The following is a 12,017-nucleotide window of genomic DNA, read 5'->3' as shown; positions in this document are numbered from 1 at the left end:
TACAGCAAGTCTACAGGTTCCCCTTTATTTACAGTGTACGTTACTCCTCCAAACCACTCCAATAAAGTGGTTAAACATGATTTCATTTTCACAAAACCATGCTGATGCATTCCGATTACCTCTTCTCTGTGCCTGCCCAGCTGTAACCTACTTAAGGTTCGATTCTGGAATGTGGTTGCAGTTGCATTGGTCCAAGCAAGAGAAAAATATTCCGTCATATATCTGAATTGTGCTAATGTCAGTTTATACCCATAATACGTGACCCATAATACGTGAACAATGGGTGATAGCGTTTTTGATGGTCACTGTAGATACGACATACAGTGGACTATTTGTTACGTAGGGACTGTTTATAAGTAAAATCCGCATATAATAATAATCTTTATTAGTGTCACAAGTAGGCTTACATTAACACTGCAATGAAGTTACTGTGAAAACCCGTAGTCGCCACACTCCGGCGCCTGTTCGGGTACACTGAGGGAGAATTCAGAATGCCCAATTCACCTAACAAGCACGTCTTTCGGGACTTGTGGGAGCAAACCGGAGCATCCGGATCAAACACGGGGAGAACTCCGTGTAGACTCCACACGGAGCTGCGAATCAAACCCGGGTCACTGGCGCTGTGAAGCAACAGTGCTAACCACTGTGCTACCGTGCCGCCCTATATTCTTCCCTCTTCCCCAGAAAGGGAGCACCAAAGAAGATCTTTTTTTTTTAATGTATACGCCTTCCTTGCTGTGTATCTACATCCTGCTGTTGGTCAAGTTTGGCTATGATCTTGTCATGCTCAGACAGGTAATTACATGGAAGTTGAATTTGCTGTGAGCCCTTGTTAAGCACCCAGAATAATACTGATATCCCCCAACACAACAAACTGTAAAATTAAAGATGCAGTGTTGATGCTTTGATCCGTCACCATGGTGACACTACAACCACAATCTTTCTCCTTTGCATTCCTGAAAGGAATTTCTCCCACTCCCATAAAAAAAGTATTAGAATCCATCTCATGCATGCTCTCCACATTCATGACCTTTTGAGTTATTCAGTTGGCAGTGTCACTGTTGATCAGTATCTATTCTGACCGTACTTTATTTACGCGGAACGTGTCTGTGGTAACTTGGTTTCTCTCAAAGGTAAACAAGTTCAATCATTGGACCTGCCGCAGATGTCAGTATATTCGTCGACCTATGAAGCCTTGAAAAGTCCTCCCAGAGGGGCGGCATAGTGAAGCAGTTTTTAGCACTGCTGAGTCTTGAACCCGACCCTGGGTCACGGTCCGTGTGGAGTTTGCACATTCTCCCTGTGTCTACAAGGGTCTCACCCCCACAGCACAAAGATGTGCAGGGTAGATGGATTGGCCACGCTAAATTGCCCCTTGATTGGAAAAATAAATTTAAAATCCTCCCAAAAATGGGTTCAACTTGTAAGCCAAGTTTCAGACTGACGGCATGGGTGTGTGTGTGGTGGCTAGTTTGAAATGTCAACACAAAGTGTGGGCATTCCTTAAACGCCTGCACAAGCTTTGTAATGGAACCTGCTTGATCCCTTGCACCAGGTTATAAGGCACTAGGCAGCGGCGTGCAGAGGTCTGGTGATGCCCGGGGCAAATCTTGATTATATGCCCCAAAGACTCAAAAATAAGGCCTAATATACTGAGAAATATTATGAGAAAGGAAAACATTTTGAATATATAAACACAGATGAAACATGAAATAAACGCTTTATTCGATTTTAATATTAATCAATCAAATTTATTAAGTTCTTTTCCCCAAATGATACCTCCTGTCACAAAACACCTGAACTACTTCACTTTTTACATCAGCTGTGAGAAATTCTTTTTCAATGCTTATTAAAGCCAGGTTGGTCAGTCACTCCTGTGACATAGAAGACCTCAGATATGTTTTTATTAATTTCAGTTTTGAAAATGACCTTTCACAGCTTGCGACTGAAAATGCAATTGTAAGCAGTAATCTGTATGAAACACACAGCGACGGAAAGACATCCCTCCCATACTGCAGTAAAGACTCCAGAGCATCTTTAGGATCAGGGGGAACTCTATTCCCTCCAGCTCGAAGGAGCATCACAAAATCAATAATTTCGTCATATAACTGAATTGCAACCACATCATTGTCATAATAATTTGCAAAGTCTGAACATTCCTTTTTTAATTTCTCTCTTTCTTGTTCATCTTCAATCACTACTGAATTCAAGTTCAGAAGAAAAGAAAATTGGTCACTGAGTCTTTGAAGACACTGCGGTCTTCAATTTCAGTTTTTAATCTGTTCACAATCTCTACCATTACTCTATTCATTTCTTCTTGTGCCGTCAGTCCACTATCTCTTGCTGACTCTCCAGGCATTCTTCTTCTTCTCCTTGTTCGTGCAATTGGTATTCCCCAATTTTCACAATATTCATTGGCTAAATCTATTGCATTGTGGATAATTTCGTTCTAGAGCTATTCACTGACCTCTTTATCTTTGCCATCTCTAAGGTATAGGACGGCTGCCTGAAGTTAAATTGCGCTGTAAATTAGTCAATTTCCCCTTAGCGCTGGGATTCTAGGGATATTGTTCTCTTCTTCAGTCATTTTGCTTTGCAGCAATGGGTGAGATGTTATGTCTCAAAAGTTGTGCCTCCCTCCTCTGCAACCCCCATGGAGAAGGATAAGAGCAGCAACGTCATGGAAACACTGTTATGACCCTTGTGGAAACAAACTACAAACAACCCAACTAAGACCAATATACAAGACTTCACTTTTATATTAGCAATCACACCAAAATCAACGTAAATTAAACATGAATTAACAGGAAAATTGCAATAATATGACCGATAAATTACACATAGCAGATACAAAGACATATCTCACACATTTCGGTCAGCTCATTCAGCACGTATCGCTTTCATTTCAGCCACAATATCCTTCAAAACGTTGAACTTCTTCAAATCAAATTCCATCGTCATTTCTCTAAAGCTTTAGCACCAAGTCTCATCAAACACCGGCATTACTTCACCCAATTTCCACAAATATAATTTTCACAGTCAACACATTTCCAGATCCCTTCTTCTTCACAAAACCCTGGTCATGTGGGGCCTGTTTTTGCACTATGCCAGTGCATAAAGGGTCCCCAAATCCAGATGTAAAAGCTCTGTTCAAGATCCGAGCTCCAGCAGCTTGCAGTCAAGTCTCTCCCATTTATAGGACCCTGGGCTTTAAGTATAAAGGGTAAGAGGGCAAAAGTTAAGAGGCCATGATGAATCTTTATAAAATACTGGTTCTGTCCCAAATGGGTGCCCCTGGCCCAAATGTCAAATTCTGGGCACGACAGTTTAGTAAGTTGACAGCTACAGAGAAGGTGCAGAGAAGAGTTTTAAAATAGATCAAAAGATAAAGATAAAGAATAAATAAAACTCACCCATGGTGGCATTGCCGTCGATTCTGGAGAATTCGCGCCCTTTCTTTTCCTTCTCCAGCCGCCGAGTGCAAAGCCGCCTCTTCACCAGCGGCGACTGCGGTGCGCAGGCGCGCTCCACCCGACTGCGGTGCGCAGGCGCGCTCCACCCGACCGCGGTGCGCAGGCGCGCTCCACCCGACCGCGGTGCGCAGGCACGCTCCACCCGACCGCGGTGCGCAGGCGTGCTCCGGCCGACCGCGGTGCACAGGCGTGATCCATGCTCTGCACGCCACTGCCCCCATCCAATGGCTGCCCGGGGCCAGCGAACCGTCGGCCCTTCCTCTGCACGCCGCTGGCACTGGGACATAATCATGCATTTGTGACATGAGGAATTGAGGTTGATGAATATTCTGAGTGTGGCATGTCATGCCTGAGAAGGGTGTGGAGTAGAAGCTTGACTTATGTGCTGATTATATGCAAAAACATGACTTTGGGGCCCAGAAAAGTGGGGTGTGAAGTAAAAAAACTCACCACTGTTCTTAGAATTCCTCCTATACCAAAAAGGGTCAATGAGACATTCTAAATGGTGAGCAGGGATTCTCACTCCCTGACTCCGGTGGGTTTAGGTGGGTGCTACACGGGTCAATCTGTATTTTCAAGTTATAACCCATATCTTCATAGAAGATTTCATCTACTTACCACTTACTAGCATCGATCCTGGGTCCCGTGTTGCTAAGTAAGTAAAGTAGACGTTGTAATAACCGCTGTTTCAGGTTAAAACTTTAAGTTCTTTTATTATTACATTTTTTCTTTTAAAAGATTAAATCACTGTTTTTACAGAAAGGTAAAAAGATCTTTTCTTTGGATCCTCCTGGTCAGTTGTTAGACCTTCAGGTCTGCCTTGACAATCTTTCTTCTTTAGCTTTTATGTTTTCTCCTGATGGATTTGCAGTTCTGCTCGGTTTCTGGGTTCTATCCTTCCCATGACCGAGGGCAGCTATGAGAGCTGACTCTGCTGGCTGCTATCGATTTAGGGATTATATTGCCCTACTAGCAGTTATTAAGTTTATATGACATTATCGTAAAGTAACTTTGGTTTGCTCTCGACTGTTCAGTGTACCTTTAATCTTATACTTCTAACACGGCTACGTATTCATGTTGAGCATGACATTAGTTCAGCGAATTCTGATTACATTTTTTTCCCTTGTAACGTTCAAAAGTGCTTTGATCCTTGAAGGGTGTTACATCTAGGGTGTGAATCCCGCCCCCGCAGGCTGGCGGTGCTGGCGGGCTCCGGGGTCCTCAGAGGGGCGATCTGGCCCTGGGGCGTGCCCCCACAGTGGCCTGGCCCACTATTGGGGCAAACCAATCCGCAGGTGGGCCTGTGCCGTGGGGGCACTCTATTCCTACGCGCGGCCGTGTAAGCCTCCACAATGGCCGGCGCGAAGGTGAACCCCCCCCCCGCACATGCGCGGGGATGACGTCAGCAGCTGCTGATGCTCCCGCGCATGTGCGGACCCGCGCCGGCTGACGGAGACCCTTTGGCCCAGGCAGGCGTGGCGCTAAAGGCCTTCCCCGCCAGTCGGCGGGACGCAAACCATTCCGGCGCCGGCCTAGCCGCTGAAGGTGCGGAGGATTCCGCAACTTTGGGGCGGCCCGACGCCGGAGTGGTTCACGCCACTCCATCCCACCGGGACCCCCCGCCCCGCCAGGTACGGAGAATGCTGCCCCTAATTTCTGTCACTTCTAAAGTTGCTTTATTACTAAATAATGCCCTTAGATTGTCAGAACTCTGACCCCAATTTGCTGTTAACCTGTGCTCTCATGGACACATCGTCTCCAGCTTCCCATATTCAACTGGTGTCAGCATGATTTCACACCTAAACATTTGTCACCCAATTCAACTGAAGATCCTGGCAATTCTTTTTTAGCTGCTTACTAAAATAATTAACTTCAAATAAGGTGCAAAATATTGTTTCTCTTCATGTAACTAAAAGTTCAATCTACTTTAACTTGAAAGACAGGTGTCAGTTTTACAGCTTGAGCTGTTACAAGCTGTTTTCTTAACGCCTGGTTGATAAAGGTTATCTGCATTTCAAAACTTCTTTTGCTGCTGCTGTTAACCCTACGTGGGATTTTTCCCTCCATTTTCTCATACGCCCTCAGGTCAGGTTTTGCCAGACCTCCATGTTTCAAATGACATATTTTCCCATTTTTACTTTACAGGTGGTCTTGCAACCAGGTCGACTTAAATACTAGGTTGACCTATTTGCCATGAAATACAGCAGATGGTTTCTCTCTGTCTACAGTATTGGTTTTGGTCACTTCGATATGAGTGGATGTAACTCTGACTGTTGATGCTGAATTACTGGGCAATTGGATTTAAATTAAGTCCAGAGCCCGACCGAGGATTAAAAATTCTTTCTTCAGTTGCAGTTTGAAGCATCATAAGCGGAATTCTCCGTCCGCGGGACCCTCGGGTCCGCCAGCAGTGCACCCATGTCCCCGGGGAGAATCCCACCACTGGCAGGGGCGTGCCATGCTGGAAAACACGGCTGACGGACCCATAATTCTCTTCAATTCCGATAGCGTGCAAAAGTGACTGGCAGGAGAGTAAACGCTGGTCCTTCGAAGCCTGCCCCACCAGCACCGTGACTACACGTCTTACTGGTTTCGAGCCATAATGACTGAAGCTGGAGTCTTCATTGTAAAGAAGGAAGCAGAAATCCGATGGGTGTAAATGGTGTAGGGATGTGTCTTGGAGAATACAATGCCCAGAAATAAGCACCGTACGTGAGGTCCTGTAATGTGACAGATTAGAGAACTGTTCAGGCAATTCTGTAACCTTGGCTCAAATTGAGCTTGTGTTAACATAGCCTGAAATACATTTGGACAGACTCGTATTATTTATTTGGCATGGGCTGATGATCCGAAAACATCTGCAAATTGTCACTGGCTGTCTTGCTGTTATTACGGTGCCAGATCAGACCCCAATTTATGTCAGGAAACCGCACAAGAAACTCCAACAATGTTTCAATTTGTAAAACTGTGAGGAAAGGATACTTCCTCACAGTGATTCCACTGACAAATTGGGATCTTTTATATTGAAATAAACAATATTATCAACACAGTAATTTCACAGATGATATCATTTCAGTTAACAGTTAACCAAGTCTTAAATCATAGATTTTAAATCATTAGATCTTAAATCATAATTTACAGTGCAGAAGGAGGCCATTCGACCCATTGAGTTTACACTGGCCCTTGGAAAGAGCACGCAACTTAAGCCCACACCTCCACCCTATCCCCGTAACCCAGTAACCACACCTAAACTTTTTGGACACTAAGGGCAATTTAGCCTGGCCAGTCCACCTAACCTGCACATCTTTGGACTGTGGGAGGAAACCGGAGCACCCGGAGGAAACCCACGCAGACATGGGGAGAATGTGCAGACTCCACACAGACAGTGACCCAAGCCGGGAATCGAACCTGGGACCCCGGAGCTGTGAAGCAACTGTGCTAACCATGCTGCCCTAAATAAAATAAAAGGAAAATAACTTTACCCTTCTCCATCCCCAATAAAGCAAAGCCCATTACAAGGCAAAATCCACTTGTAAATAGAGTTTGCAGCGATACTTGCTGTACTATTGATTTCCTTTCAGAAAAGGAGAGAGAGACCCTCTCGGGTGCAACCCGGATATCTTGTTATCCTTGTCAGGCTCAAAATTCCTATAGCTAAACATCTTGGTACAGACCTGGCACCTCCTGTTAATCCATCTCTATCCTGTTAACTGTCTCATGACAATCTTAACTAAGACGAAAAGCCTGGAAGCCCCTCCATAAGAGAGAACTCTGTCTGGAAGCCTCCCAGAATAGAGACCTCCTGTCGGGAAGCTAGAGAGCAGTTGAGGCAGAGGCAGTGAAAAAAATTACTGCTTTAAAACTCACCTGTGCAATATACCTGCTGGCTTAGACAGAGGAAGCAGCACCTGTCAATTCCTGGAAAGAGAAATACAGTCAGCTGGGTTGAAACCCCAGAGACCTTTGGTCTATCAGCCTTTGGTTCATAACTCTGTGCAATGGCTTGCACTAACCTGTGATTGACAGCTTCCACCCACACACCCAGCTGTCTGCATTGTTTCATTAATCTCTCATCATGCTTGAGTGACATTCAAGGAGTCAGTTAAGTGCTTGAAGTGCTCTCACTTCCTCTTTTTCTCTGCAGAAGGCACTTAACTGTCTTTGATGTGGTCTAGGAGCTGTCAATCATAGCTATTTGTTTATAAACATCGGATTCGTTTCACAGCTGGGTACTTGAAAGCCACTCTGGTGGGGGGGGGGGGGGGGAGGGTCACTCTAGTACTGTGGGAGGGGGAAGGGATCCAGATAATCCCAGGAAGGGGTGCTGAATTTTGTTGTGGGGGAGGGGCCCAGACGCTATCAGGTTGCCCACTCAAAAATGGCAGCTCGATGGCAGGATTCGCTATGGCTAAGGATTACGACTCACTTCCGGACTTACACTTCCAGCCTGAGTGCAAATCAGGTGCAATTCAGCTTTGGTGGGAGAACATGGGACCAGATTCTCCGATGGGCTGGTTTAGCACAGGGCTAAAGAGCTGGCTTTTATAGCAGACCAAGGCAGGCCAGCAGCACGGTTCAATTCCCGTACCAACCTCCTCGAACAGGCGCCGGAATGTTGGCAACCAGGGGCTTTTCACAGTAACTTAATTTGAAGCCTACAATAAATGATTTTCATTTCATTTCTGAGGCTAAGTGCAGAGGATCTATAACGTTTTATGTGGAAAAAAACCGGCTGCGCCCCTCACCGAAGTGGCAACCGATGAGGGGCCAGCAGCCGTGCCTCGTAAAACTCATGACCTCCACAAAATAAATGGTGAGAGAATTGCCGGGTCCATGGCCATGCATGCACAGGGTGACGATCTACAGTGGGTGCGCCGTACACCATGGCGCCGTCCATGCGCGGACACAACCTGCCAGACAGTTCCCCCTGGATACCCCCTCGCCACCCCCCTGGCCACCCACCACCAGACCCCCAGCCCTTGCGGAAGCCCCCCCCCCCCGGCTAACAGCAAGGCTGCCGCTCGACTGTGGTGATGATGGACACAGTCCGCAGCCATCATGCTGGGTTCCCGCTTGACTTGTTCCCTGCACAATCATGAACTCGGCCCGTCGGGGATGGAGCATCGGGGAAGGGGCTTCAGGTGTTGCCCTGAGGCCATCCCAATGGCGTGCGGCGCGCACTGCGATGATGCCGTTTCGTAGGGTGCAGAGCATACAAAACCTGCGTCAAACAAGCAGCGTCAAAAGGGATTCTCCACCCGATCGGCGATTACGAAATCGGCATTGGTGAACGGAGAATCTCGCCCAACGTCTCCCACACGGTGAATTCCAGCCCTTTTCTAGCTGAATGGACACGGATGTGCACAACTTAAATCAAAAATGATATTTAATTCCCCAGTCCCCTTACCCAGGATCAACCACCCTGGCAGGAAAGCTCGGTTTAATTGGACAAAATTCCCAAGTTACCGTGTGAACGGTTTGCTCTTACACCTTGCATAAATGTGTGTGACTCTTAATCATTGTTAAAATTGTTACTACTTAAGATCTTGTTTGGCAACAGTACTTTCTATGTTCATCCGTGTCAGCTCTGTTGCTTCCTGTGGTCAGCTGCCAGCTATGGCTAACTGTTGATTCTCTTCCTTTACCCATAGGTTTTGGAGGGAGGTGCTAATCTTCCGTCTCTGAATAGTTTTCTCCCACTGATTCCTCTGCTTGCGGTAAGAGTAAGTAATTTAAATTACACTGCCAAACTTGCACATGATCCGAATGAAGCCCGCAACAAGTGGCAAATTAATGGCTAGTTGAGGACCTCAATCCTCAGCTGGTCGAGAAAGGCCAGTGCGGTGGAGAATGGGGAGGAGGAGGCGGGAGGAGGAGGCGGGAGGAGTATTGGTGAGGGGGGGGGGTAGTGCCGCTGCCACCTGTTTGAGCACCCTTTGCCCAATAGTGCATGCTTCCACCTTGTGTTTGCATCTCCCCCACTATCCCCACAGCCCTGCTGAATCAGAGCCCCTAACCCACTTGTTGGGGCCTGCTAGATAGGCTCTGTAAATATAACTATATGGCATATCTTTGTTGCGGACCTGCCTGTCGTCTCAGAAATGGCCACCATTCCTGTTGGCACAGTTGGGACTTTGGAGTCTTGAATAACAGTGTGGTTACCTTACTAAGCTTTTACATTGGGCGTGGGGCCACTGCTTTATGATCCACTTCTATTCGATGTGTCGTATTCAATATTTTCCCCGCTTCCGGACTGTGATAGAAAGATGCAAACATGATTCATTAGGTAAGCAAAACTGAACTTTATTTACGAATTAGAACTGACTGCTAGCAGTATGGCTGAGACTTTAAGTCGGAAAGCAGTCAAGTACAAACTGCTGAGTCCGTCCCAAGTCTGCAATATTACAGAAGAATAAGGCGATTTTTATACATTATAGGATCAAGATAACATGAATACAACTTGGTCAGGAATTTGATCGAAAGTAAAACATAAGTAATAATCATTACAATGGCGTCACCTTGCTGACCTTTAGGGGACTGGGGTCTCATATCATTATCTTGTCTTTGTTTTAAGAAATGGACAAATTTGTTTACATACAGGCAGAGACAGTTTTTTAGCTTGGTATGTATTGAGACTGCTTCTAGACTCTTGACGCACAAGCCTTATCTAGAATTTCAGAGTCACCCAGTTCCGAGGTCAAGTTGACCTCGGCTGTTTGTATCTGTGTATATTGTATTTGTGCCTTAGGTTATGTGAGATCAGTTTAAATTCAATTGTACCAAGAAGACTTGACTAGTTTTTCCATCATGCCATTATTTGCTTCACACAATACCACACTCCCCCCTTTTGTCATATCATGACAACTAGCTAAATAGGTATATCCATGATTCGTTTGAAAATGCATTTACACAAGCAGGCAAGCAATCCTATCCGTAGTAGCATTAGTAGAAGTAGAATAAAGGCCTTAACGATCCAATCAAAAAATCCATGACCCAACCACCCTAGCCAACCCGGCGGGTTATAGTCGTGAAATTCACTGCCAATTTCTTGAATTTGAGCAGCCTGTCTCTTAATATGGTCGGCCAAGTTAGTGATATTTTCAGAGCCATCTGGAATGTAAGTACAGCGCTCTTGGCCTACAATAGCGCACGTTCCTCCCTGCGAGGCTAACAGATAATCCAAAGCCAGTCGATTTTGTAATGCCACGGTCCGGACAGCCACTAGCTCAGCTGAGACCTCGGCCAGTGCCTGTCTAGTGTCCCTGGCTTCTGTTGCCGTTATGTTTGCCAGATGTTCCAATGCTGAGGCCATCAGTTCGTTGGATGCCTTGCCCGTTACGTACAAGGGAAAGGCCATCATAAGGAATTGTTCCGTTTTAGAAATTGTTCTTTTTGCTCGCGAGGGGGAGTGCTTAAGGGTGGATCGGTGACGCATTTGGGGTTATGCTTTAGTGCTGCATATGAAATAGGTTCCATTGTAGGCTGTAAAATCATCAGCTGATGTCATCCAGGGGATTGTATTGGTAGGTTGCACCTACTTTGCCCCATTAACTTTCCTTTCCCTGATTTATTAAAACATATGGAACCTTGAACATTATACGAGTTGACAGTGAGGGAGGGTGGAGTTAGGGCATGATTATAGTTAGGTTGATACGAAGCTGAAAATTTAGTCATGCCATAGCCAGCAAATCTCCATATTTTCATATTCCTATCTCCCCTGATCCCTGTTTGATTTTGTCGTAAAATCCATTCAACTGTTTCTGTGGTATGAAAGGGGAGGGATTGGAGAGGTATTCCTTCCCTTGAATGGATGGGGATGTGGGTACAAACCCAACACTTGCTAATATTCAATTTTTCAGCATAAAGATATGACAGATGTAAATAGGTATTGGAAGGCAGGTCTCGTTTAGTTCGTTTTTTTTACTACCGAGTGGTCATTAAGGTTAAATAGTCCAGAAAGTCCAAAAATTATACTGAAGATCTTCATCCTGTGTTCTCGTCTGGGTTGGAGACTATATTCTTGCAATCGGATAGATGTATTCAACTGGCACATCCTTCAAGTTTGACCGAAGTCGGTATCGTCAGTAGTACGAGGAAGGGTCCGCTCCAGCGTTGTCCTAGTTTCTTTCTGTCCCAGTTTTTCACCAACACGTGGTCTCCGGGTTTAACCACTGGATATCGAGGGACGGCTGTCCCTGTCGTTACTGGTAGATGTACCTGTTTTACCTGTGAGTGAAGAAACTTCAAAGAAAGTGTTAATTGCATCAAATAGTTCTGCATTTGTTCCCCCATCACATGGAGGTCTACTGCCTCTAGGGGCTTTCCATGGGCATCCCAGGGAGTCCTCATTGGCCAACCATAAACTATCTCTGCAGCTGACAGTCCGGTCCGCGAATGGGGAGTCACTTGCATGTGAAACAGTGCCAAAGGTAATACTTTTAGCCAATTTAACCCAGTTTCTTCAGTTAATTTAGATAATTTTTCTTTTAAAGTCCCGTTGGCTCTTTCCGTACAATTAGTGGTGGGGAAGGCTTCAATCCATTT

At 45.7% G+C, this 12,017-nt stretch overlaps 1 protein-coding gene across 9 annotated transcripts in view; it reads left to right on the top strand.

The window, feature by feature from the left end:
• Positions 1-12,017, top strand: part of cntn1b (contactin 1b) — a 903,199-nt gene that overhangs the window by 114,670 nt on the left and 776,512 nt on the right. For 6 of the 9 annotated variants that reach the window (XM_038780269.1, XM_038780265.1, XM_038780278.1 and 3 more), the window contains one exon: positions 9,125-9,196. The gene's annotated coding sequence lies outside the window, so the exon portion shown is untranslated. The remainder of the gene's footprint in view (positions 1-9,124; positions 9,197-12,017) is intronic. The other 3 variants (XM_038780271.1, XM_038780272.1, XM_038780270.1) reach the window with 1 other exon arrangement.

This window comes from Scyliorhinus canicula, chromosome 20 (assembly GCF_902713615.1).
Source record: "Scyliorhinus canicula chromosome 20, sScyCan1.1, whole genome shotgun sequence".
NCBI lineage: Eukaryota > Metazoa > Chordata > Chondrichthyes > Carcharhiniformes > Scyliorhinidae > Scyliorhinus > Scyliorhinus canicula.
This window is presented reverse-complemented; position numbering and strand designations above follow the sequence as displayed.